This window comes from Cynocephalus volans, chromosome 4, assembly GCF_027409185.1.
Source record: "Cynocephalus volans isolate mCynVol1 chromosome 4, mCynVol1.pri, whole genome shotgun sequence".
Taxonomy (NCBI): domain Eukaryota; kingdom Metazoa; phylum Chordata; class Mammalia; order Dermoptera; family Cynocephalidae; genus Cynocephalus; species Cynocephalus volans.
In genome coordinates this window covers 49,882,273-49,909,786 of record NC_084463.1, presented here as the reverse complement: position 1 = coordinate 49,909,786, position 27,514 = coordinate 49,882,273, and the positions used below count along the sequence as shown (strand labels likewise).

Below are 27,514 nucleotides of genomic sequence, written 5' to 3'. Positions count from 1 at the left end.
TAGCCACCGCCTGCTGCTGTGGCTCCTCCACCACCACCACCACCACCACGGCCTCCGTGCTGGTCACCGGCGTTGTCTGACCAGACCAACTCCACTTTCTTCACGCCATGTATCCATCATGGGATCAGAAAAAATATAAGGCTGTCTACTCTCACCACTTTTACGTAACATCCTACTAGAGGTTCTACTCAGGGTAATTAGGCCAAAAATAAATATATAAAAATAAAAGACATCAAAATTAAAAAAAACAACAACTATCTATACACAGATAACATGATACTATATATGAATAATGGCAAGAAATCCAATAAAAAGCTACTAAAATAGAAATCTAATAAAGGAGTCCATCAAAGTTCTAGGATAATAGATCAACATATAAGAGTCAACTACATTTATGTATATCAGCAATGAACAACCTGAAAATGAAATTAAGAAAACATTTTCCTATAAAATTGCATTAAAAAGAATAAAGTAGGGATAAACATTTTTAAAAGTGAAAAATTTAGACTCTGGAAACAGTTGTAAAGCATTGTTGAAAATTTTTAAAAATCTAAATTAATGGAAAAATAGCAAATTGATCTACCCATTTAATGCAATCTTTATTAGAGATCCCGCTGATTTAGTTGTAGAAATTGACAAGCTGAATCTAGAATTCATTTGAGATTGCCAAGAACCCTTAATAGCCCAAACAATGTTGAAACAGTACAATGTAGAAGGATGCACATGTCCTGATTTCAAAACTTACTACAATAATAAGACAAAGTGGTGGTACTGGCATAACTATAGACATATAGAACAACGGAAGACAATTGAGATTCCAAAAATAAACTCACGCATACATGACCAATTAATCTTCAAAAAGGGTGCCAAAGACATTCAATGGGGGAAAACATTCTTCAACAAATGGTGCCGGACACCTGGATAGCCACATGGAAAAGATTGAATTTGAACCTTATTTCACACAATATGAAAAGTAGCTTAAAATTGACAAAAACCTAAATAGAAGAGCTAAAACTGCACAATTCTTAAATGAAAACATAGGGGGTAAATTTCCATCACCTTGTTTTGACACTTAGATATGATACCATATTGGATTTTTAGATATGACACCAAATGCACAAGCAACCAAAGAAAAATAGATAGATTGGGCCTCATCAAATTTTCAAACTTTTGTGCATCAGAAGACATTCTCAAGAAGACGAGAAGAAACCTTAGAGAATAAGAGAAAATATCTGAAAATCATGTGTCTTATAAGAGTCTAGTATTCAGAATATGCTAAAGACTCTTACAACTCAATAGTTTAAAAGGCCAACCCGACCTTAAAATGGCTAAATTACTTCAACAGACATTTCTCCCAAGAAGATAAACAAGTGGCTAAAAAGCACAGGACAAGATGTCAACATCATTAATCATCAGAAAAATACAAATCAAACTCAGCAGGATCCCACTTCACACACAGTAAGATGGGAATAATTTGTTGAAAAGGATGTGTAGATATTGGAACTCTCATATATTGCTGGGGGAATGGAAAATAATTCAGCATTTGTGGAAAAGTTTGACAGTTCTCCAAGAAATTAAACATAGAATTACCATATGACCCAGGAATTGCATCCCTCTACTCTGAAAAAATTGAAACAAATACTTGTAAAAAAATGTTCACAACAGCACTACTCACAAATGCCAAATGGTGAAAAAAACCCCAAATGCTCATGAACTGATATGTGCATAAACGTTGGAAAACGAATAAATAAGATAATTATGGATAGTTTTCAGTAAATTTAGGCATATCATGGATTAATAAATGGATATGTAAATATCTCTCTACATAATGTTATAATATATATAATTAGTGGTATATCAGCAATATTTGCAATAGCCAAATGGTATAAACAACCTAAATTTCTATCAACTAATAAATGGATAAACACTGAAAAATGGATGGTAAATATAAATACTTACAGGTAAATATATACATATATTTGTACATGTACATATATATACACACACACACATGAGGGTACTTCAAAAAAGTTCATGAAAAAATAGAATTAAAAGATAATACAAATATTTCCTTGAACTTTTTGCAGTTCTCTCATACACATGTGTATCCATATATATGTAATGTTATTTAGACAAAAATAAATGAAGTACTGACGGTCACTGTAACACAAAAACATCTTACAAAGTGAAAGAGGCCAGACACCAAAGATCACTTACTTTTATGAAATCTGCAGAATGAGGAAATCCACAGAGCCAGAAAGCATATGGCAGGTCGCTAGTTGTTGAGTGGAGGTGGGGATGGGCAGTAACAGCTTAATCATCTTGACGTTTTCTTTCAGGGTCATGAGAATGACCTCCATAAAAACACAGGCTCTTGGGGTGAAGGCCCACTGAAAGTACCCTTGGTGGAGCCTCTTCACCTTTTGCTTTCTGATTGGTCGGTAACAGCAGTAAAACTATCCAATCAGAACGCGTATTCCAGGAGCCCTCATTTGAATACAGAGTCTATAAATGGGCCAAACAAACCCACGCTCGGCATTTTCTCTACTGCGGAGCTGGAGGCAAGAATGGTTGTTACGTCTGGTCTTCGCTGGGATCTGCTGTTTTCGCTGAGGTGTCTTCCGCAGTTCCAGGACAATGAGATGAGAAGCCAAGTGATGACTGCAACGGGAAAAGCTGCTCCGCAGATGTGTCCGAAGAGAAGGAGGTTCCCCCGACTTGGAGAAGTTTGCTGGGTCCACGCGATTCTCCAACCTCTTTGGACGTCACAGGCCTGGTGAGTCTCCCCGTTTATCGTGAGCGCGGGGGCGTGGAGAGCGGCGGGCCCGGGCCCCAGTATCGGGGTATCGTCGGCTTCTCCCATTCCTGCGGAGAGCGGCGGTCCGGGGCGCGGAGAGCGGCAGTCTGGAGCGCGGAGAGTGGCTTGTCCGTGGTGTGGAGAGCGGCGGCCCGGGTCTCCGTATCGGGTGCCGTCAGCTTTTTCTACAATCTCCGCGCCGAGCAGCGGAGAGCGTCGGGCCCGGGCGTGGAGAGCGGTGGGTCAGGCGCGGAGAGCGGCGGGCCGGGGTGCGGGGAGCGGCGGTTTCGGGGCGCGGGGAGCGGCGGTTTCGGGGCGCGGGGAGCGGCGGTTTCGGGGCGGGGAGAGCGGCGGTCCCGGGACGCGGAGAGTGTCGGGCCCGGGCGTGGAGAGCGGTGGGTCGGGCGTGGAGAACGGCTGTCCTGGGGCGCGGAGAGCGGCGGGCCGGGGCCCCAGTATCGGGGTGCCGTCGGCTTCTCCTGCGGAGAGTGGCAGGCCGGGGCGCGGAGAGTGTCGGGCCCGGGCGTGGAGAGCCGTGGGTCGGGCGTGGAGAACGGCTGTCCTGGGGCGCGGAGAGCGGCGGGCCGTGGCCCCAGTATCGGGGTACCGTCAGCTTTTTCTACAATCACCGCGCCGAGCAGCGCAGAGCGTCGGGCCCGGGCGTGGAGAGCGGCGGTTCCGGGGCGTGGAGAGCGGCAGGCTGGGGCCCCAGTATCGGGATACCATCGGCTTCTCCCATTCCTGCGGAGAGCGGCAGCCCAGGCGTAGAGAGCAGCGGGCTGAGGCGCGGAGAGCGGCGGGCCGTGGTGTTGAGAACGGCGGGCCGGCGCCTCGGTATCGGGGTACCATCGGCTTTTTCTCCAATCTCCGCGCCGAGTAGCGTAGAGCGTCGGGCCCGAGCGTGGGGAGCGGCGGTCTCAGGGCACGGAGAGCGGCGGTCTCGGGTGTGGAGAGCCGCGTTCTGGAAGGCGGAGAGTGGCGGGCCGGGGCTCCGGCATCGGGGTACCGTCCGCTTTCTCTCCAATTTCCGCGCTGAGCAGTGGAGAGTGTCGGGCTCGGGTGTGGAGAGTGGCGGTCCCAGGCGTGGAGAGCGGCGCGCCGGGGCGCCGGTATCAGTGTGGACCGTCGGCTTCTCCTGTCCCTGTGTCAAGCAGCAGAGAGCGGCGGGCCGGGGCGCGGGTACCGGGCGCCGTCGGCTTTCTCTCTCAGCTGTGCGCGTAGACACGGAGAGCGGCGGCCGGGGAGCAGGGTGCCTATGTGCGGGCAGTTGAGGCCCTGCGTGCCTCTGCCCGTGTCCGAGTGGGTCATAGCCCCGGTCGTGAGAGCCGGCAGGTGACGTGGGCGATTCGCGATAGAGGCAAATGACGCCCTACTGCCAAAGATTGAAACCATTTAGGTTAGGAGCCAAACGTACTCCTGCGGTGCAGCACCACAGACAGGATGGTAAGTATGTCCGCCCTAAGGGCTGCTCCCACAACACACATGGTGGTGGCTTTTAGAAGGATTGATGTGGAAGGGAACGTTGGTAATTTCTCAGATGTGATACGGACATTACGTCTCCGTACAGTCCCACTTGGTCATGCTGTGTTTTCTCTGTTGTTGAGTTCAGTGTGCTCGTATTAAGTGAGGTTTTCTTTGTCCACAGTTAGTACATTCTGTAGTTATTTTTCATTGTGGTGCCTCCGAGTGGTTTTTGTGTTATAGTAATCTCTGTTTAGTAGAAAGAATTGCGTTGTTCTCTCCTATTTTTTGGAAGTATTTGTGAAAGGTCGGTATTTTTGTTTTGTGTTTTTGTTTTGATTGTGCATGTTCATGGTATATGAAGCTGACCGTCACCATGTGTACCCAAGATGTGATCATCAGATCAAAACCATCAGTATGCCCGTTACCACCAGTTGCAGTTATTCTCCATGTCCCCCACCAAACCTCTCCCTGCCTACCTTCCCCGCTTCCCCTTCCACCCCAGGTAACCCTAGGTCTGTTCTCTCTCTCCCCTAGTCCAGTGCACGACTCTGTTCTTTCTCTTAGTGCCCACGTATAAGTGAGGACATGCAGTAGATTTCCCTGTGTGCTTGTCTTATTTCACTTGACATAGCTTTTTCCAAGTTCATCAATTTAGTTGCGGTTGGCAGAATATCCACCTTTATTATGGCTGAGTGGTATTCCATTGTGTACATATACCATATTTTCTTATCCAGTTGTTCCTGTTTAATATTTCGGTTAGTTCCATTTCTTGGGTGTTCTAAGTATAGCTGTAATGAACATGCGAGTGCATGTATGGCTTCGAACAGTCACTATTGAATCGGTATGCATATAGTTTTCTCATGTGTCAAATGGGGATGCCGTCTGTTAAACAGGGTGGTTGTAAGAGCAAGTGAGAATTAGTTGGAAAGCACCTGGCCTGCTCTAGTTCCCATCCACTTGACCAGCCTTACTTAGCTCAAGCTGTTTCCAGCCCCAGGCTCTTTCCTTCCTTGGTGTTTTGAAGCACTTACCTTGCTGAGCTGTATCTACATGAGGACATGGTGCTACCCCCGACTGTCCTCTGCGTACGCCATGAGTTCTGGAGTCAGTTGGGGCCAGAGCAGTGGAAAGGAGAGCCCCTGGGCCCTGTGAGGCCAATTCTTGCCCTGTGGCCGGAAGCGGGCAACAGTCCTGGCCATTATAGAGGTGAATGAGGGAGACTTCACAAAGCACCACATAGTCACCCGGGCACTGGGAAGGGGGCGGGCACCCCCAACAGGTCTGTGCTGACCAGAGGCTGTGAGAAGTGCCCAACCTGACCCGCACAATGATGGGACTGGGTGCAGCTGCATCTCACAGGCTCCCCATCTCAGGGCAGAATGTACAAGCCAGGAGCATCGAGGATGCAGACCTCATCACTGTCCAGTGTGTCTCCATCGCCCTCCTCTTCCTTCTCATCTTCCATCACCTCTGGGTGGGACCCTAAGCTTCCAGAGGGGCCCCCAGCAGGGGGCAAAGGGGGCTGGGCCCTCTACATTCACCTGCGAATAGGTAGACCTAGATGGGTGAGGCCTGAGGAAAGAGGCCACCTGAAGGCTGGACCAGCTTCTGCAGGCTGCACATCGTGTCCAGCAGGGTGTCGGCCAGGTCCCACTGGTTGATGAGGGATATCTCCACTGCAGGGCATGTGGTCAGGGAGGCAGGGCTCGGAGAGCACATGCATCACAGAATGGCATGCCTGTTATCTGCTGTGCAAACTTTTCACTCTGCTGTCTGGTGATTTCTCTATTTCACAGTCCAACTTATTTCCAAGTAAGAGAAGTTCTGCATTTTCTGAAGCATACTTATCAATCATGTTCATCCGTTTTGGCAAATCATCAAATGTTTCCTTTGTGATATCACGTACTAATGTGATCCCCTTGGCACTGCTGTAATAAGCTGAGGTAGTGCTGTTGAATCTCTCCTGACCCTCTGTGTCCCAGATCTGTAATCTAATTTTCTTTCCTCTTAGCTCTACAGTTTTGATTTTAAAGTCAACACCCATGGTGGACTTGCAGGCTTTGCAGAAGTCCTCGCAGAAGGTATCATCGTTGAAGCGCTCCATCAGGCTGGTCTTGCCGCGGGAGCCATGATGATGATATGCAGCTTGAAGTCAGCCTGTCTGGGGGCCTGCTTCCTCGGGCAGGCCTGGCCACCCAACAGCGCCGGGAAGCTCGCGCCCAGGCCACCGCCACCCGTGATCCCCTCCCTTGAGTGGCCCCGGCAGCCCACGGGCTCCAAGCTGCAGCTGTGCCACCTGCTGGCTCCCCGCGCCCTCATCACTGCCACCACTGCCGGGAGAGGAGGAAGGTACGCAACTGCTCTGCAGCAGCTGCAGCAGCATCCCGGACGAGGAGGGCCAAGAAGCTCAGGCCTTAATTCATCTTTAAAGGCTTAGTAGGCTTCTGCAGTAAAGCCATCTGGTCCTAGGCCTTTCTTTTTAGAGACTGCCAATTACTGCTTCAGTTTTGTTGCTTGTTATTGGACTGTTTTGGTTTTCTGCGTCATCTTGGTTCAGTCTTTGGTAGTTTGTGTGTGCCCAGAAATTTCTCCCTTTTCTCTAGGTTTTCAGTTTTGTTGGTGTATGGCTGTTATACTCTCTAATGATTCTTTGTGTTTCTTTGGTATCAGTTGTAATTTTTCCTTTTTCCTTTCTAGTTTTTGAGTCTTCTTTTTTTTTAGTTAGCCTAGCTAGTAGTTTGTTTTATCTTTTCAAAAATCCAAAGTTTTGTTTCATTGATCTTTCATATTGTTTTTTGGGCTTCTGTTTAATTTAGTTCTGCTCTGATCTTAATTATTTCTTTTCATTAACTACCTGGGGATTGGATTGTTCTTTGAGATGTAGTGTTAAGTTTATCACAATAAACAACCTGTCTCTTAACAGGATCCCACAGGTTTTGGTATGATGTGTCTTTATTTTCATTGGTTTCAAGAAATTTTTTGATTTCCTGTTTAATTTCTCCTTGTACTGTACGTCGTTCAAGGGCATGTTGTTTAGTTTCCATGTATGCTTTCCAGAGTTTCACTTGTTATTGATTTCTCATTTCAATCTGTTGTGGTCTGAGTAGTTACTTCAGATAATTTCAAGTTTTGAAAGTCTGCGGAGACTTGATTTGCGACTGAACATGGGGTCTATCCTGAAGGATGTTCAAATGTGCTGAGAAGAATGTATATTCTGTGCTTGTTGGATGAAGTGTTCTGTAGATATCTGCCAATCCAACTGGTCTACAGTGTGTTTTAAATCTTGCGTTGCTCCACTGCATTTTTTGCCTAGATGATCTGTTCAGTGTTGAGAGAGGGTTGTTCAAGTCCTCCGCCATTATCGTGTTTGGGTTTATCTCTTTCACTAGGTCTAATGTGGGTACTCTGATATTGGGTGCATATATTTGTGATTTGTATGTCTTTTTGCTGGATACATCCCTATAATTAAATACTAGCTTTCTTTGTTTCTTTGATGGCTTTTGGTTTAAAATCTGTTTTATCCAATATAAGAAAAGATATTCTTGCTCGTTTTTGGCTTGTATTTGCATAGCACAACTTTTTCCATCCTTCCACTCTTAGTCTGTGTGTGTCTTTACAGGTGTGGGGAAGCTTTTCAAGTATAAGTTGGATCTAGCTTTTTAATCCAGTCAGCCAGCCAGTCTGTGTTTTTTGAGTGGGGAATTTAATACATTTACATTGAGAGTTATTATTGAAAGGTACTGAGTTAGTCCTGGCATTTAATTGAGTTTTGTTTGAATGTTTTAGATATCTTTTGTTCCTTCCCTTTTTATTATTTGTCTTCTGTGTGGGGGGGTTTTTTGAGGTGGGTAAATAAAGTTTCCCTTTTTCATTTGCATTTTTGTTCTACCAGTGGATTTTGTTCTTTCTTGTGTACTCATGGTAGTGATTATTATTTTTTGAATTGTAGATGAAGTACTCCCTTGAGGATTTCTGTAGGGCTGGTTGTGTGGTGGTGAACTCTTGAAGTTTTTGCTTGGGAAATATAGTACTTCTTCCTCGTTTCTGAAGGATCGCCATGCTGGGTATAAGTGTTCTTGGTGGCAGTTTTTTTTCTTTTAGTATTTTTAATATATCATCCCATTCTCTTCTGACCTTTAGAGTTTCTTATGAGAAGCCTGCTGTTAGTCTGATGGAGGCTCCCTTATAGGTGACTTGATGCTCTTCTCTTGCTGCTTTTAAGATTCTCTATTTGGTTTTGAGCTTTGCCAATTTGACTGTAATGTGTCTCGAAGACCTTTTTGGATTGAATCTGTTTTGGGATCTTTGAGCTTCTTGGATCTGAAGGGTCCATTTCTCTCCCTATACCTGGGGAGTTTTCCACTACTCTTTCATCGATTATGTTTTTAATTCTTTTTATTTTTTTCCCTTTCCTTCTGGAACATCCATGATTCAGATGTTTGTGCACTTTGGGTTGTCTGCTAGCTCTCAGATTTTCTTCATTTTTAAAATTCTTTTTTTTTGCCCACCAGGGTTATTTTGAGAAAGACTATCTTGAAGATCAGAAATGCTTCTTTCTGCTTGTTCTAGCCTGCCATTTAAATTTGCAATTATGTTTTTTCTTTTATCAAATGAACCCTTCATCTCCATGAACTCAGCTAAACTCTTTTTTAGAACGTTAATCTCTTTGTATGTTTTCTCCTTCAGACCCTGGATACTTTTTCTCATTTTGTTGTGCTGAGTCTTCTTGTGTATCGTTGAGTTGCCTTAAGATTGTTGTTCCCTTTCTTAAGGTGATCCTTAGCCTTCACTCTAATTTAGTAACAATTCTAGAAATTCAGTGGCATGTAATATTGTCACCCACACCTTAAAATACATTTCCCCCTTTTGTATTTGATTCGGTAGTAATTGGAAGTGGAGGTCAAGATCCACAAATTTGTAATGCTTTCAAAATATTCTAATGGGTATGCCAGGAAAGTATTTTGGGATATCGTTTTGTACAGTTTTCCAGAATGTTCTGTGTTCTCCACTGAGCACAGAATTAGATGGATTAAAAAAATTTCATGAAGTCATGTGACTTTTTCTGATAAAACAGGCCTTCCTGTCTTTAAGCCGGACCTGGCCATCTTTTTGGAACAGAGGAAAGAATACAGGAATATGCAGAGAGAAATGACAGTCACCAAACACCCAGGTAGGTGAGCGTACGTGAGCAGATGACACAGGTCAGGACAAGTCCAAAGGTCAAAGAAGAAACCAGACCTTAAAGTGGGAATTGGGAAGATCTGCTCCAGTGAAAATAATTTTGGGGGAGCCTAGGTTTATTTCTCTTGTTCTCACAGAGGTACATTTTCTATTTAGTGCTCTTAAGTTTTTCTGGTCATTTTTCTTCCCCTTCAGTTATCTTTTTTCAAATTAATAGTGAGAGCTAAAGCTTTCTTTAGGGTCTCACAATCTGACTGCTCTTCCATTGATAATGGAGACCTGGGTTAATCTGGGCATTTGTCTGAGGGACCTCTATGTTAAGTCATTTTAAGTTTTGTTTGTTTCAAGTCAGAAGTGTGTGACAGGTGTGGTGAAACATACTGGGATTTAGTTCAAAAATCCTAGAAACAGTGTAGACAGATGTCATATATTTCCAATCCCATGAAGTTTTCAAAGGCAACTGTACAGAAATTCAGACTCAGTTATTTCATCTGAGCACAAAGCATCTCCCTAAATAGAGGAAAATCTAACCCTGTATTTCATCTCTAAATTTTCTTTTTTTTCTAGCCTAAAATAAGAGAAGAATTTAAACAAATTCTGCAACTGTGAAGTGTAGTGTAGTGCATTTCTGACTGTAGAGAATTCTTAACTAGTGTCCATGGGAGCTTAGAACATTGGCTAACATGTAGTAAAGTTCTGAGTGTTGCTTTACCATCTTATCAGTGTATAACTTTGTTCGATTTAATATGAAGCTTCCTGAGAATGTGTCCTCTGTTCTTTCTTGCTTTTTTGCCCCCTCTTCCGTTTCTTCTTCATTTCCCCCCCTTTTTTTGTGACGTGGAATTTTTACAAATATAAATTGTATACGTTAAAGCTGTACATTGTGATGAGTTGATATAAGTATACATTGTGTAATGACCAACACAACCATGTTAACTAACACAGTCATCGTCTCACAGTTACCATATTTTTTTGTGGTGGAAACACAATGTGCTCTCTTAAAAAATTCCAAGTGTACAATACATAGTTAACTATAGTCACAATAGTGTAGGAAAGTTTCTTTTCCCACACCCTCAACATTTGTTATCTTGACTTTTTGATAAAAGCTATCTTAAGGGTGTGAGGTGATAACTCACTGTGGTTTGATTTGCATTTCCCTGATGGTTAGTGATGCCAAGCAGCACCTTTGCTACTTTTACATCTTCTGTAGAGAAATATATATTTAGGTCCTTTACATATTTTTCAATTAGATTTACCACTTTTTTTTTCGCTCTTAAGTTTTGTTAGATCATTATTACTTACCAGGTATATTTTCTCTGAGTCCATTGGTTTCCTTTTCATTTTGTTCTTTGTTTCCTTTGTTGTACATAAACTGTTTAGCCTGATAAACTCCCGTGTGTGTGTGTGTGTGTGTGTGTGTGTGTGTGTGTGTGTGTGTGTGTGTGTGTTTGTTTCTTCTTTGCTCTTTTTGATTGTGCTTTTGGTGTCATACCCCCCAAAATTATTGCCATGGTCAATGTCGTGGAGATTCTCTCTGGCTTCTTGGAGTTTTACAGTTTCTGGTGTTATATTAAAGTGTTTAACTCATTTTGAGATAATTTTTGTATGTCGTACAAGATAAGTGTTCAGTGTCTTTCCTTTGCTTGTGGATATCCACTTTTTCCAGAAATTTTTGTTGAGACTACACTTTCCGTTTTATATCTTGGTGGTTTGGTCAAAGATTAGTTGATCTATACTCATGGGTTTAATTGTGGTCTGTCCTGTTTCATTGGTCTGTGTGTCTGTTTTTATGCTGGTACCATCCTCTTCTGATTACCTTAGCTTTGTAATGTAGTTTGAAGTGAAGAAGTGTGACACCTCCAACTTAGTTGTTCTTTAAAATTACATTGGCCATCTGGGGTCATTTGTGATCCCATATGAATTTAGAATTTTATTGCTGTTTTTCTGAAAAGTGCCACTTGAATTTAGATGGATTCCTTTGGATCTGTAGATCAGGTTCTGTAGTATGAACATTTTATGAATATTAGTTTTGCATTTCATAAACAAGGAATGTCTTTCCATTTATTTGGGTCTACTTTAATTACTTCTGTCATTTTACAGTTTTCAAGGAACAGATTTTTCACTTCCTGTGTTAAATTTACTCATAAACATTTTATAAGTTTTGATGCTCTTGTATATGGGATTGTTAATTTTTTTCTTGAATAGTTCAATGTTAGTGTTTAGAAATGCAACTGATTTTTTCATGTTGATTTTTGTGACCTGTAACTTTACTGAATGTTTATTAATTTTATGATTTTGTTTGCTATAGTCTTTAAGGCTTTCTATATGTATAAAATCACATCATTAGCAAGCAGAAACAATTTTTATTCCTTTTGTATTTGAATTTTTTTTGTTTGTTCCTTTTTTTATACCTAATTGTTGTAGCTCTCTCTTCCAGTACTATGTTTATTGAAGTGATGAGAGTGGGCATCCTTGTCTCGTTCCTGAGAGTAGAGGAAAACATTTCAGCATTTTTCCACTGAGTGTTATGTTACATAAGTGCTTATTATGTATGGCCTTTGTGCTGAGATATATTTTTTTGTATGTGTATTATTTAGAGATTTTATTATGAATGCATGTTAAATTTTGTCAGATTTTTTTTTTTTTTTTTTTTTTGTGACCGGCCGCACCGAGCGCACCGGCCATCCGTATATAGGATCTGAACCCGCGGCGGGAGTGCTGCAGCGCTCCCAGCGCCACACTCTCCTGAGTGCGCCACGGGGTCGGCCGTTGTCAGATGTTTTTAATGCATCCTTTGAGAGAGTGGTATGATCTTTGTTTTTCATAGTGAGATTGTGATATACCATTTTTATTGATTTGCATAGGTCGAGCCATCCTTTCATCCCAGGGATAAATTCCACTTGATCATGTTAGAGGATCCTTTTCAGGACTTGATGAATTTGGTTTCTAGAGTTTTGTTGAGGATATTTACTGGTATCTTTATCAGGAATATTGCCTCATAGTTTTTTTTTCTTGTAATGTCCTTACCTGGCTTCAGTATTAGGGTAATTCTGTCCTCATCAAGTGAGTGTGGAAGTGTTCACTCCTTTTCAATATTTTGGAAGAATTTGGAAAGAATTAGCATTATTTCCTCTTCTGATTCTTGGTAGAATTTACCCACAAAGTCATCCATTCTTGGGCATTACTTTGTTGAGAGATTTTTGATTATTGCTTCATCTTCTTACTAATTATTGATCTGCTCAGATTTTCCAATTTTTTATGATTTAATCTTCGTAGGTTTTCCATTTTTAAAAGTTTATCTATCTTTTCTCAGTTATATTATATTTGGCATACACTTGTTCATAGTGGTCCTTTATAATCCTTTGTATTTCTGTGATACCACAGAAATGTCTCCTCTTTAATTTGTAATTTTTTGAGCTCTCTCTCTTTTCTTAACCTTGGTTAACCTAGCCAAATCTTGCCAATTTTGTTGCCTTTAAAAAAAACCAAAACAACTTAATTCTTAGTTTGATGTTTTCTGTTCTCTTTTGAGTTTCTATTTTATCCCTTTGCACTCTAATGTTCTTTCATTCACCATGCTAACAGTGGCATTATTTAATAGTTTATTTTCAAGTTTGCAGTAGTCCATTCCTTTTGCTTAAAAGAAAATACATAAAACTGGGTAATTTGTAAGAAAACAAAATTTATTGCTTACAGTTTTTGGAGGCTGGGAAGTCCAAAGTCCATGGAACACATCTAGTGAGGTTCTTCTTTGGTGATGGCTTTACAGCCATGCAGGAGTCTCAACATGGAAGAAAATGGTGGAGCAGAGCGAGACTCTCATGTGCTCTCCTTTTCAAGCCCTCAGGACCATACTCCTGACCATTATTAATCCATTCGCTTCCACATGGTCCTACAGTCTAATCATCTCTTCAAGGCCCCACCTTTCAGTTACCACAGTAGGATCTCCCACCCTCCACAGTTACAGTGGGAACCAAGTTTTCAACATTTGGAACTTTTGGGGATGCAGTTTAAGCTTCAGTGAGTTTGGGGTTGGACATTCAATCCACAGTATTCTACTCCTTGCCCCCCAAAACTCATGTTCTTTACCCATAAAATATATTTATTTCATCCCCAAAGTCTTCACTTGTTTCAGCTCAAAAGACCCAAGTTCAGGGCCGAGCCCGTGGTGCACTTGGGAGAGTGCGGTGCTGGGAGCGAAGCGACGCTCCCGCTGCGGGTTCGGATCCTATATAGGAATGGCCGGTGCACTCACTGGCTGAGTGCCGGTGACGAAAAAGACCCAAGTTCAAAGTCCCATATGCAAAATCAGAATAAGTTATCTCCTTCCAAGATTCAGTTGTGGGACAAGCACAGGGTACATATACCTGTTCAAAAAAGGAGAAATAGGCCAAAAGAAAAAGGTATAGCAGTTCTCGATGGAGTTTGGATGTGTTGTCCCCTCCAACACTCGTGGCAATTTGATCCCCAATGTGGCACTGTTGGAAAGTGATTGAGTCATGGGGGGAGTAATGAGTGAGTTCTTGCCCTATTAGTTCTGCTATAGCTGGTTGTTCATAGGACTCTGGCACCGCCTTCCTGTTTCTTGCTTCCTCTCACCATGTGATCTGCTTGTACCTGCCAGCTGCCTGCTGCTTTCCACCACAAGTAGAAGGAGCCTGAGGCCCATGCCAGATGCTATCCCAGAATCATAAGCCAAATAAATAAACCTCTTTTCCTTATGGATTATTCAGTTTTAGGTATTCTGTTATAGCAACACAAAATGGACTGATACAGGTCCCAAACAAGTCAGAATCCCAGAAGGGCAGGCACTAAGTCTCAAGCTGGTGAATCCTCTACCTTGACTGCATGTTTGATGTCCTCTGCGTGCTGTGCAGGGGTTGGGTGTCCAGGTCCTCAGGCACCTCCACTCCTATGGTTTTCCTGGTCTAAAGGCCATGTTTCAGCTCTCTCAGGCTGGCTTTGCTCGCTGGTAGCTTCACAGTTCTGGGGTCTCCATTGTGGTCCTGCTTCTACCTCTCCAGTAGGCATGGAGCTGGTGGGATTTCACTTCTGCCACTCTAAGCTCACATTTCCACTCAGCATTGCTCTGGTGAAGGCTGACTGTGGTGAATTTGCCCTGAGACAGATCTCTTCCTGGGTCAGCAGGCTTCTCTGTGTCCTTTGAAATCAGGGTACCTCTACCTTGGGAGCCTCCACTGCTCTGGCATTCTGCCAGCCTGCAGAATTAACAGTGCACGGATGCCTTCAAGGCTTCAAGCTTGTATTTTCCAAAGCTGTGGGTCCGACCACACCTGGGACCTGTTTAGCCACAGCTGAAGTAGCCAAAGCAGCTGAGGTGCTGCTGTGGGGAGCAGCATCCTGAGGTGGCCCTGGCCAGTGAGCCTGCAGTGGGCACCTCAGGCCTGTTCCCCAAGACCATTCTGTCTCCTTAGGCCTCTGGGCCTGTAATGGAAAAGATAAACCCTGAAATCCCTTCAGGATCTTTTTTCCCTTCTCTTGCTAATACTTTTCTGTAATCCTCTCCTTAGCAAAAGGCCCCTAGTCTACACTCTTGCTTTTGTGGCTGGGCTGGAAGTATTCAAATTATTTGTGATATGCTTTCTTTTGAATTGTAAATTCTGGCTTTTCCTCATGCCTTTACTGCTATAACTCAGCATAGATGGTTACAAGTAGCCATGTAGCCTCCTTGGAAATTTCTTTCATCAAGAACCCAGGGTCAGCAACTTTAAGTTCCACATTCCATAAAACTTGTGGGCATAGACAGAATGCAGCCATGTTTCTTGCAAGTTCATAACAAGGGTGATCTTTGCCCTAGTTTCCAATAAACTGCTTAGTTTGATTGAAACCTCCTTAGAATGGTCTTTACAGGACATATTTCCTTAAGCACCATTTAACCAGTCTCTAAAATATTCCAAACTTTCCCTGGTTTTCTTGTCTTTTAAACTCACACCAGTGTTTACACTTTTTCTAGCCTGCTCCTTCAGATTCTTCCAGCCTTCTGCGCATTACCCATTTCCAAAGCTGCTGCTTCCACATTTTTGAGTATCTGTTATAAGCAACACCCCACTCTTGGTACCAATGCTCTATTGTTCTGTTACTTACGACAAAATACATGGAACTAGGTAATTTGTAAGAAAATAAAATTTATTGTTTATAGTTTTGGAGGCAGGGAAGTCCAAAGTCCATGGGACACCTCTAGTGAAGGTATTCTTTGGTGGTGGCTTTATAGCAGTGTAGGGGTCTCACAGGGCAGAAGGTGGCAGAACAGAGAGAGAGACTCTCCTGTGCTTTCCTTTTAAAGTTCTCAGAGCCGCAGCCCTGAGCACCATTATTAATCCATTCACTATGACATGGTTCTACAATCTAATCACCACTTTAAGGCCCCATCTTTGAATTACCGTAATAGGATTTTCTACCTTCAGCAGTTACAGAGGCGGCCAGGTTTTCAACACCTGGAACTTTGGGGGACACACTTTAAGCTTCAGTGAGTTTGGGTTGGGACATTGAATCCACTGCAAATTTCCTTGGGGGTTAAACTTAGATCGTCTATTTCAGATCCTTTTTTTATTAACGTAGAAATTATTCACTAGAAACTTTTATCCTAAAGTGCTTTTGCTTCATCTCATAAGTTTAGTTTTTATTTTTGTTCATCTGAAGATACCTTTTGAATTTTCTTTAATCAATTGGCTTTTCAGAAGCACATCTGCAGTAGTTTTGATTTCCAGTTTTATGCCATTGTGGTATTTAAAAAACCTTGATATAAATGAATCCTTTTTAAATTTGTTAAGATTTGTTTTTTGTTTTGTGTTTTTGCCCATCATATCTGTCCTGTAGAATGTCTAAAGAATGTTTCATGTGTGCTTGAGAAACGTGTATTCTGATACCTTTGGATAAAATGTTCTGTATCTGTCTTTTATGCTCGTTTGGTCTATCGTGTTGTACAAGTGCACTGATTCCTTGGTTTTCTGTCTGAATGATCTATTGTTTTAATTCAGGTTTTGAAGTTCTCTTATTACTGTATTTCTGTCTATTTCTACAGTTCTATAAATATTTTCTTTATATATTTAGGCTGTGTGAGTGTATATATATATTTATTGCTATATCCTCTTGACAAATTTACCACCTTGTTATCATGTAGTGATCTTGACTCTTGTGACAGATTTTTCCTGGCAGTGTATTTTGTTTAAGTATAACTACTCTGTACTCCTTTGGTTATAATTTTTATGAATTTTTTTTCTTTTTCTCTTTTAGTGTCTGTGTGTTCTTATATCTAAAATGAGTCTCTTGTAAGCTCTGTACTGTTTGATTTCATGTTTTTTAATCAATTAAGCCACTCTTTGTCATTTTCTGCTGCTTTAACAGTACCACAGACTGGGTAACTTACAAAGAGTAGAAGTTTTTTCTGACTCATGATTCAAGAGGCTGGAAAGATCAAGAGCACAGTGCTGACATGCTGAAAGGGCCTTCTTGCTACATCATAACATCACAGAAGGCATGAGGGGTGACAGGGGGCACGAGAAAGAGAGAGCTCACACTTATTACAGGTGCATTCTGCACGTCCTTGATGGAGCAGTAAATATTAATTTTAGTAAGTCTCAACCCTCAAATAGACGTCTTTTCACCTGTCCCTGTGATGAAGGGACAAGCATACAGGACACCTGCTGCATCTGGGGGTGGCATTTCCAGGAAGGCTCTGGTGGGACTGGCTGAGTCCTGAGCTGCTCAGCTACATCTCAGGGAAGCCAGCCCTCCTGGGCACAACAGCAGACAGACGGCACTTTCCCAACTCTATTTGGTAAGCCTTTTTCCCCAAAATGAATGATGTGAGTCTCAAGGAAAGCAATGGACAATACTTGCTACTAATGACACAATTCAAGCTTTCATGCAAAAATTAGAATTCTGGAAAATTTGTATCTGCCATCAAGACCTTGATGATGGCTTCCCAGTAAATAAGACTTCTGAGAGGGTTGGAAGTGACATTAACAAATGTTGTTTTAATACCATCTGATGGAGTTTGGATGTGTTGTTCCCTCCAAACCTCATGTGCAATTTTGATCCCCAATGTGGCAGTGTCGGAAACTGATTGAGTCATGGGGGCGGATCCCTCATGAATGGATTTATGCTCTCCCTGGGAGAGGGGGGATAAATGAGTGAGTTCTCACTCTGTTAGTTGCCACGAGAGCTCGTTGTTTAAAAGACCCTGGCACCTTCTCTCTCTCTCACTTCTCTCTCTCTTGCTTCCTCTCTCGCTTCCTCTCTCGCCATGTGATCTGCTTGTACCCGCCAGCTGCCTGCCACTATTCTGCCATGAGTAGAAGCAACCTGAGGCCTGTGCCAAACACAGCTGTCCCAGAATTGTAAGTCTGATAAACCTCTCCTTTATAAATTACCCAATCTCAGGTAATTCTGTTACAGCAACACAAAATGAACTAATCATCTAATGAAATGTGTTGACATTTGGCATCTCTGCCCAAAACTTGATGAACCAGTGTTTCCAGATGGCCAACACACATGAGTAAAAGATATGTTTAAAGTGCAAAACAGTGGGTTTTAGTTTAGGAAAGTGTGAAAAGTTCATTCATATGGTTTCAGATTCCATGTTGCATTGAACTTTTATGAAACTACTACTTAAGATTTGGTATAGTATCAAAGAACATCCATAATTATGTGAAAATATTGTAAAATGCTCCTCCATTCTTAATGATATCTGTATGAGGCAGGGTTTTCTCTTTTTTTCACCCACAGAATATGTGGACTGACTGCACAAGGAGACATGAAGTCACAGTGTAAAAGACAGAGATTTGCAAAAATATACAACAATGCCACTCTGGCTCAAATTATTTTAGAGATAACATTACTTTTTAATTTAAAAAGTGTGCATGTGTGATGGATTTATTTTTTAATATTTAAAATTTTGGAAATATCAATGAATATATGAGAGTGTTTTAAACAGTTCATGGAGAAATAGAAGTAAAAGATATTGGCAATCTTTCCATCAGCTTTTAGAAGACCCCTTGTATTCCACATAAACAAAGCTCTTTGGGGTCCTCAACTTTTAAGAGTATAAAGGAGCCCTGAGAAAAAGTTTGAGAGCTGAAGTGTGAAGGTCAGCCACATGTCCTATTCTTGAATTGTCACTTTTCAGCCTTTGTTGCAGGCTGTGTTGTTAACAGACCTATTGAGAAATGTTGGTATATATATACACATACATATATATACATATACATATACACATGCACACACATGCACAAATATATATATTTTTTAACCTAAGATTTCGTAGCATTATCCCGACTTCTTGTAGTTAGTAGGAAATGGAGTTTTCAGCTGAGAAAAAATGTGTTCTTAGAAAGATAACTTTAAGTTTAGTACATTCAGTGTTACCCTACAGTTTACTTGCCCAGTTTCAGACATGCCCACCTTTCTCTTCCTTTCTGGAAAAAATTTTTTTTTATTAATATGATGTGATTGACCACATTCTCCCTGTAATGTGCTGGGTAGTGGGCAGAGTAATGTAGTAATTCTGAGTTGTGTTGGATATTTAACAATTTTTTAAAAAATTTTTGCTTCAATATGCATATGTTTTTATTTCACAAGCTAAGTGAAATTTCATATTCGGTTTTTTGTGTTGAAGAAATTATGAAAAATCATGTTTAAAATGATCTATGCTATTCTAAGTATGTCCTTTATCTCATTGTACTTAACTGAAATAACTACATTTTTTCTGATTTATTCAGAACTCAAATCAAATCAAGAAACGTGTTTATTTTTCAGATTAACAAATAAATTGAATTTTTTAAAATGGTTTTTCATTCCTGAGAACATATCAGTTCCTTTGTTTTTATAAATGTTCGGTATTGTGAAATATAAAAAGTGTATTTCCAAATAGTTTCTGAATTCTTGAAACAATCATTTTAAGCATAGTTTTACTTCATTGAAGAGATTATATGACTATGGTGATGTTATTGGGCTAGTTGGTGAACTCTGAAGTCTAAATGGTTCACCATCTCTTTAAAAGGATGAGTGTTTGCCTCTCTGTTCCGAGGTCACCGGGGAGACCACAGTTAGAGGAGGCAGCTGGAGCAGGTGAGAAGGTAGGAGGTGGTAAGCACTGCTCCGGTGGGCGGGCTCTCGAAGACGTGCTAGAAAAAGTAGAAATTCAGGTCCTAGCTGGAAATAAAGGCCTGCTGAGTGAATGTTTAGGATGTGGTTATTGAGAGAATCTACAAGGAGAAATGTTTTTTAAGTACATGTAGGTGAACTGTGGGATGTTGGTGTTCAGTAATCATAAACACTAGTCTTCTGAAAATTTTCTTAGGTTTTTAATTAAAATGATGACATAGCGACAATATTGAGAATTTTTGAATAATTAAATTCATATATAATTTTGTTCACCCTTTTCACATTTTGTTCACGTTTCTCTGCTCTGAATTGGGTTTTATTGAGCTGGGTTCATCCCAAGACCAGGCTCATACCGGGAAAGAAGCTGATGCTGGATGGCTGATCTCTGAGCCCTCATCTCCTGCACCTCTGCCAGCCTCCCCTGAGCAAGTACAAGACTGGCCTCTCCTTCTGGGCTGTCCTAGAACCTTCTCTCAGAGTGTAGTGATAATATATGCTTTTCTGTGTAAAAGTCCTTAAAGGAGAGGGTGTTGTATTTTTTTTTTTTTTCCTAACTCCCTGGGTGTCTTGTGGTTGACATAATGTACACTCAAATATAAGATCACTCAAATTTTGGTGCCTTTTTATTTTAAAACTGCTGATATGTGGTTTTAGTTAACAGGTATTTAAGAGCGGTAATTTTTTGTTTTTATGTTTTCTTTTAGGAACTTACTCCATGGGAGTAGTCTCTAGATATTTGAGTTGTTGAAAACATGAATCCTGTTACTTGTGAACAGTGACTGACAACAGTGATGTGAGGCCTGGTTGTCTACTTGGACCAAAAGATTTCATTGGCCAGGTTTTTTGTTGTATTTCTGATTCCAGGAGAAAAATTGTCCAAGTTTTCAGTGTTGGGCTGGTAAAGTATCAACAGTGTTAAACAGTAGCGATTAAATTTTAACTTAATAAGTTTGTATTTAGCATTTCTAAAGTGGCAATATGTGTAAAGAAACTGATTTAATGTACCATTCATGTTTATTTGAAATATTCTAAACTTTAGCCTAAAGTTTTTAGTTGTGTTTAATTATTTGTGAGAATTAGATTCAGGTGCTAATACCAAAGTCAAGGGTTTGGATCCCCTTACCGGCCAGCCGCCCCAAAAAAAAAAACAAATATTTGATTCACAGTGTTCCTTTATTCTTCCTGCAGGAAGCCATCCCTACGGAGGCAGGTTGCAGTGGTGGGGGGATTGCATCCACATGCCTTGTTGGTGAAGGCCCCTCAGGCTGTGTGTTTAGTAGGAATTCAAAGTGTGTTGTATAAGAATTGAAACTTGACCCACTTTCAAGATGTGTATCAAATTTGCTGCAAATTTGATGATTTGTGGAAGCAGAAAAATTTTTTTCCAAAAAGTAAAATTTATAGAGAGAATGAGTAAGCAATTGTGATTTAGCATATGATTATATTGTAATTATAAGTTAATACTGTAACATAATAACTGCTCTGATGTATATATTTATAAGGAGCAGGTCTCTGCACTTCGTGTTATTTCTCACATTTAAAACCCACAACTTTTGAGGTCAGCATTGCCTCCTGGATTGTGACTTGCTTTGGATCCCCAGCTGGCATGGGAAGCCCCCTTTGTGTTTGCCACCATCATGGAGGTTCCTCTGCATGCTCTGGGGGGATCTGGGATTTCTACACTGATGCTGGGTCACTTTAGCAGCTGGTTTAGTTCAGCTGTGTTGGGGGAGGAAGGAAGGGGTTTGGTTCTCCCCTCAGCAGCTTCTGAGTCACCAAGGAGTGTGTGGGTCAGGTTTGCAGTCAGGCAGCACCTATAGCTAGACAGGAAACTGGGAAATGACAGCATTTAGACAGAAGCAAAAAAAAAAAAAATGTTTGCAATTGATTTTAAAGTTTGTGTATTTTATATGTTTTAAGGTTTTCATTTTATACCTGTCCTTTCCATCGGATGGAATATGGCATAAACCAGAGTCATAATTAATATTTAAATGTGTTTAAAGACTGGACAGCTTGGAAAATTATTCTCATGGTACCGTCTTATTCAGGTTTTGTTGGTTTAAACAAGAGTAAAAGTTTCACAAACATGACCCTTTAGAATATATTAGAAAGTGAAAGAAAAAAAACAGAGAAGAATGGTATACCTTAAAGCTATTGCCTAGGTCAGTGTTTTCTAAGTGTCTAAAGTTATCTGTCGCTGCGGACAATATCCCTAAAACTCAGTGGACTAAAACAAGGCCCGTTTCATATCTCTGAACCATGTGGAATCAGGGTGGTCCTCCTCCCACTTGGCATCCAGGAGGGTCACTGAGAACTAGCAAGAGTCGGGGCTGCTGTGGAGGGTCCATGGCAGTGTCCCTCCTGGGCCTGGGTGGGGGTGGCTGAAAGCTGGGCTCCGCTGAGCTCCTCCCCTCCACGAGGTCTCCAGCAGGGGGTGGTCAGCAGCCTAGGGCTCCAGAGCCCAGAGTGGACATGGCCAGTCCCCTTTGGGTTGTCAACCTCGCTCTTGTGATCATGTCCTTAACCCACTCACGCTGGTGCTTACTTCCTATGTTCCCTGCTCCATGTTCTGTAAAGCCTTGTCCTAAGCAGGTAAATGGCAGCAGGACACATTTGACTTGCTGACTGTCTTTTCCTGCTAAACATTAGATGTGTAACTAATTAAAGTTTCCTTAATGAGTCTCTTGAAATCATCTCACACGCCACACTTCATGAAACACTGATTAACAGGACTGACTGCTGCACTGCTCCATGTCTTGTAGATAGAAGGTGGATGGTTCCATGTTCTCCTCTTACTTACATGTAGGCAGGTTGTGCTCCCTCTTGTGCATGGTTGAGTTTGTGTGATCTATTCACTCAGTGGCTTGCTGCTAATGATGTGATGACATTTTCTCCTTAGGTATGGAAGATAAGAGTGACCCGAGCAGTGCGGAGGCACCTGAGACTGTCAAAGCCACAAGGAAAGGCTTCAGCCAAACCTGGGGATTTGGAAGAACCACTGTTGCTAAGCGAGAGGGTGCGGGAGACATGGAGGCAGGCTTGCTGGGGCAGCAGCCCCCACGGCAGCACAGCCTGGCCCTGGGACGCACTGGGAGGCAGCCACAGCGCACCGAGCGGGTGGAGGAATTCCTTACAGCAGCTCAGCACCAAGGAAGACAGAATGTTCCTGTCTCCCTTGTGGATTCCAGTGAGCCAACGTCTTGTCCAGTCCCAGATGTTGAAACTGCCTTGGAAGGGAGCGTAGGAAGTACCTCTGAGATGAAAAGTGGCCCCCACTCTGGTTCCTTGAGTGTACAGGAGCGACCTGCCTCTTCTGGAAAGGCCACAGGGAGCAAGGAGAAGGAGGACACCTCCGACAATGACAGTGATGGCCTGACTTTGAAGGAGCTTCAGAATCACTTTTGGAGAAAGCGAGAGCAAGAGCCACCTGACAGGCCCCTGAAAGGCATCCAGAATCACCTGAGAAAGAAGCGTCGGGAGGAGAATCCCACAGAAACTGTGCATGTCAAGGCAGGCACTGCTGTTGAGAATGCTCTGCCCAGCAAGCAAGAGCCAGAGACTGTCCAGAGGGTTGTGTCCCAGGCAGTGACCAATGACCAAGAGAATCAGTGGGAGAGGACAGCAGCTCTGCAAGTTAAAGTTGAAGAGAGCAGGGACTCGGGCAAGCCTAAGCCTGAATGTGAGCTGCACGACCCCAACACTCTGGACCGCATGTGTCTCCAGCCTCGTAACAACAGGTGGGTCATGGGAGGACAGGGATGGGCTGCCCCAGCTTTAAAAGAAATCCAGGTGACGAAAATAGTGTTTATATTTGTTTTGATTTTAAATGTTACAAAGCTAGGCTAGATGAATAATTTGTTCATTCAAAAAAGATGAACACATCATTATCAAAAAAGGAACGAAAGGCCTGCCTAGAGCCACACCTGCTCTGTGGTAGCCACCCAACATGTGGCTGTTTACAGTCAAAGTGATGAGCATAGGAGGAGGTGAGAATCCCCTGCCCCCACCCAGCCATGTGCAGCCAGTGGCTGCCGAGTAGACCACATGTGGTCTCAGTAATCTGTCAGATAGTGCTCCCATAGACTGTTCCTTGGGAGACAGCAGAGGGCCAGGTGCAGACTCGTGGAACCCCAGTGTGGACCTGGGGGCAGCTCAGAGTCTTCACTAGACTTTGGTGTTAAGGAATATCTGTTGGCTTGTTGGTGGGACAAAGGCATCACTGCTGTTTTGAGGAGACATATACTGAAGTAGTTAGGGTACAATGCCTGGAAAGCCTATAGTTCACTCCAGCCAAAAACGGATAAAAAAGACTTACTTGCATGTTAGTAAAATCAAGAGAGGGACATATGCATCTTCTTCATTCTGTTCTCTGTACATTTCTCTATATTGGTATTTTCTAAGCAATAAAATGTTAAAACTAATTGGACTTCTTAATTTGTCAAAAAGTGAGTGTTTGTCCCTCACGTCCCATTCCTAATATCACTGTTTTATGGTTTCAGGTTTATGAGTTGCTGTGACCGATGTGAAGAACGGTTCTGTGGCAATTGTGGGGGCGCTTCTCAGGCTCGAGGAAAGCTTCTGGAAAGGAACAGGGAAGATTATATCTGCCCAAACTGCACCGTTCTGCAAGTGCAGGATGAGACTAAGGCAGAAACCACAGATCATCGGGAAACTAAATTTAGACCTGGAGATGCTGGTGACACAGAGTTTACAAGTACAGGAACAGTGGAGCAAAAATCTAGTGAAGACCGAAAGATAAAGAGGAGAGTTGAGAAAGCTGCAAATCCAAGCAGAAAGAAAAAACTCAAGCTTTGCCAGCCTGTGCGTATTTTGCCTACCAAGGTAAATATTAAGGGGTTGACCTTATGGATTCCAGACTTGCTATTGGTAGAAATATCAAGGCTAGAAAAGTTTGTCTTGGAATAAGCTAATTTTTACCAGGACAGCTGGTGCATCTGGGGTGGGGTCTCAGGAGCTCTGCCCCTGTCTCCTGCCCACACCATCTGGACAAGCATCTGTACCTACCTCATCTGCTGTTGTGGACTTAATTCTTAACAATCACTTTTATTTCCATGTTCTTGATGTTACTTATGTATTTTATGTGTATCAGCAGCATTCTTTGTCAATTGCTTAAGTGCATGTGCACCCCTATGTGCCCACACACACCTTCTCCAGCTGCCTCGTGGTTCTTGTGCCAACTCAGTGTGGGAAACCCTGAGTGGTGGTGGCGCCTGCATCAGTCCGACCCTCACTACTTCTTGTCCTCAGTGTATCACTTCTCTGTCTTGTGGCTCTTTCCTTGACTTTCCTTCCCACCTGGTTTTTATGCCCCTCTGGGGCTGTGATTGTTTATCATTTTTCCTACATATGTCAGCTTCTGCTGTTGAGAGCTGTCACATGCTGTCATAATCTCCATTCCAGTGCCCACGAGGGGGCGTGACTCAGAGCATGTTTCCCTCTGGGCCTTCCTGAGTCCCTGGCCCACCCCTACCCTGGCAGCTTGTCTTCTAACAGAGGCCAACTGAGCAGGAAGCTTTGAGGTTGCTGTGTCTCTGCCTGTGAACACTCTTGCACTGTGTTAGCTGGAAGGTGGAAGTGGAGGGACTGAGCCATTTGAATAAGGACTGAACCATGAAAGTATTAAGAGGGACTAAATGGAAATATGACATTACTGTCACAATCATTAAGAAAAATTAATAGGAAAATTATCTTTCATGTCTTTATTGTCAATGTCTTTGATTTAAGCCTATATAAAATTGTATTCTCAGTAAAATAGATTCTATGGAGGAAAAATAACTATGTTAATAATTTAATTTGAGAAATAAGTTTTCACTTAAGTACACTTGAGGGACACCTTCATGTGTATTTAGTCTTGACCATCAAAACAGAAGCAACCAAGTGTACTTCTTGTGCTGTTAGGTTTCTGTTACTGTATAACACACTACCACAAACTTAGCTTAGAACAACACATATTTATGGTCTCAGTTTCTGTACCTCTCAAGCCTGAGCGTGGCTTAGCTGGACCCTCTGCTCAGAGTCTTAACAGGACTGCAGTCACTCATCAGAGGCTCAGCAGGGGAAAGATCCCCTTCCAGAAGCCCAGAAGCCCTCATGTTGTTCAGTATATAAGTATGTCCCATGCAATTCTTATGGCATACTTATATAATGTTTTTTGTTTATGTGAAGTTCAGATTTAGTTGTGTGTCCTGTATATTATTTGGCAGCCTTACTCAGATCCTAACCTTGGTTGTCCCTCTCAATACAGGGCAGTTTATTTCACAGTCAGTAATATGGAGTCTCCTCTCTTCAGAAAAGGCTAGTTTTTCTTAAGGGTTTTGACTGATGAAGTCAGGCCCCTTTCTGGTCACCTCATTTGGGGCCTTGATTACATCTCTGCACATTTGCCCTATAGCAGAAGCTGATTGTGGATATGAAATCTCATCATGTCCACAGACCTTGCTCACACTCAAGGGGGAGGGAATTATACAGAGGACATGTACCAGGGGCCGGAGTCCTGAGGGTCACCTCAGAGTTCTGCCCACCACAGATGGTGTGAAGGACAGTTAAAATGTGAATGCCTTGCCTCAGTGAAATACATTCATATAGTTTGAATACATAAAATAACGTTTTATTCATATTAAAAATACTGTTGGTATCTCTTCATTAAAAACAGTGAGCTTGGTATTCTACATAGTGACTTTACACAGCACTTTAATGCTGAAATTGGCCAGCGCACTGTCTGAAGCTCCCTGTTTTGCTCTGCAGGTGGTAGAGGCTCCGGGCACCTCCAGGTGTCCCCGCCCTGGGTGCTCCAGTGTGGTGCAGCCCAACCTGGCCTACTGCAGCAAGGACAGTATTCTTACACATGCTGAAGTTACTATGAAATGCCTAAGTTCAGGCAAAGAACAGAAGCCAAAATCTAAGGAGAAGATCAAGAAGAAGCCAGAAAAGCTCCAACTTCCACAGTATGGTGTTCAGGTAAGCTGGCTAAGACCAGCCACTTGAACAATTGGAGCAAAATTTGTGTAACAGTGTTTTCTCCCCGAGACTTGTTTTTTAAATTTATCTGTAGAATGTAGGGGACAGCAGGTACAGATGTACTGCAGATAGTAGCACCTTTACTTTTGTCTTCCACCTTTTCCATGTATTTGTTTTTTTATTACCCATTAGCTGAAATTCAGTCATGTAAATGCAGTAAAGCAAAGGCATGCAACTCACTGCTGCATGGAGAACATAAGACTTCAGGACACTGGCAGCAGTCTTGAAAAAAGAGTTGGTAGTCACCCGATGGAGTTTGTATAGAGAGTAGACACACAGGGCAGTTGGGAGGGAGGTGAGCTCTGGACAAGGCTACGTTCTTCATTGGAGACCTCACTCACAAGACTCTTTGTTTATTATTTTTATTTATTTCTTAATAGACTTTACTTTTTGAGCAGTTTTAGGTTCACAGCAATATTGAGCAGGAAGTACAGAGATTTCCCATGTATACCCCTGACCCACACATGTGTAGCCTGTCCCATTAGCAACATTGCCCAACAAAGTGGTACATTTGTTATAATTAATGAAACGGATTTTCACATCATTATCATCCAAAGACCACAGTTTACATTAGAGTTCACACTTTTTTGCGTATTCTGTGGGTGTGGACAGATGTTCAATGATATGTATCTACCATGGTACTGTTGCAGACTTTCATTGCCCTGAAATCCTCTCTGCTCTGCCTATTCATCCATTCCTCCTCCATAACCTCTGATCTTTTTACTGTCTCCATAGCTTACCTGTTTTTATTTACTTATTTACTTGTTTTTTATTTTAGTTTTTTGCTAAACGAGAAATTTATTTAATACAAATGTGAATATTAGTGAAAAAGAAAGATCTCAAATCAACAATTATCTTTGCGCCTTGGGAAACTAGAAAATGAACAAACTAAGCCCAGACCTTGCAAAG

At 42.2% G+C, this 27,514-nt stretch overlaps 1 pseudogene; it reads right to left on the bottom strand.

Moving 5' to 3' along the window:
* Positions 1–5,952: 5,952 nt before the first annotated feature.
* On the bottom strand, positions 5,953–6,644 carry LOC134376121 (ras-related protein Rab-12-like; annotated as a pseudogene).
* Positions 6,645–27,514: the final 20,870 nt, after the last annotated feature.